This window comes from Crinia signifera, chromosome 11 (genome assembly GCF_055691185.1).
Source record: "Crinia signifera chromosome 11, ASM5569118v1, whole genome shotgun sequence".
In the NCBI taxonomy this organism is placed as follows: Eukaryota; Metazoa; Chordata; class Amphibia; order Anura; family Myobatrachidae; genus Crinia; species Crinia signifera.
Genome location: NC_139227.1, coordinates 99,883,317 through 99,884,066, shown reverse-complemented (window position 1 = coordinate 99,884,066; position 750 = coordinate 99,883,317).

The following is a 750-nucleotide window of genomic DNA, read 5'->3' as shown; positions in this document are numbered from 1 at the left end:
TTATTCTGATGCGCTGTCAGTCCGAGCCCACTGGTGAATGATCCGGTTTCACTGCAGCTGTGGAGAGGGACACTGGCTGAGACTCTACGCCACAGAGATGGGCAGATGTACTTAGCATTGAAGAGAGATAATGTGGAGCGGAGAGAGATAAACTGCCAACCAATCAGCTCCTAACTGTCATGTTACAGTCTGTGTTTATGAAGTTACAGCTAGGAGCAGATTGTTTGGTACTTTACCTCTCTCCAATGTGTCCCTCTCCACGGCTTAGTACATCTCACCCACAACATCCTGTGGCCCACAGAGAATGGCCTTATGGGGTGAGATATGCCATGGATTCTCTAAAGCATTACTAGAACTTATAGCAAATGTTATGGTGAATCACAGTATTAAACCTGCGAGCGGCGCTGGCAATTTTAGCGGATATTTTGAGGATCGCTCACAGCAATGTTGGCACTCAAAGGGTTAATAGCAACCCTAATGGGAACTGGTTACCATTCCAAAGAGTTGCCAGTAGAGGGCGCAGTCCTACCTGGATTTTGCCAGCTCTCAATGAACTGATTGCTCCTTGAGTCTCAGTGACGCATTTGTATATGTAAAAGTTTAACCAGTGGGACGTCAGGCTGAGGATTATACAAACAACAAATGGTTTAAGCTATCACCATGAGAAATGGCCTTCGCTCATTTATTTATTCTTCAGAAAGAAGGATTTTATTTACCACCACCCCACAATAGATGCCAGGGCTTTGCCTT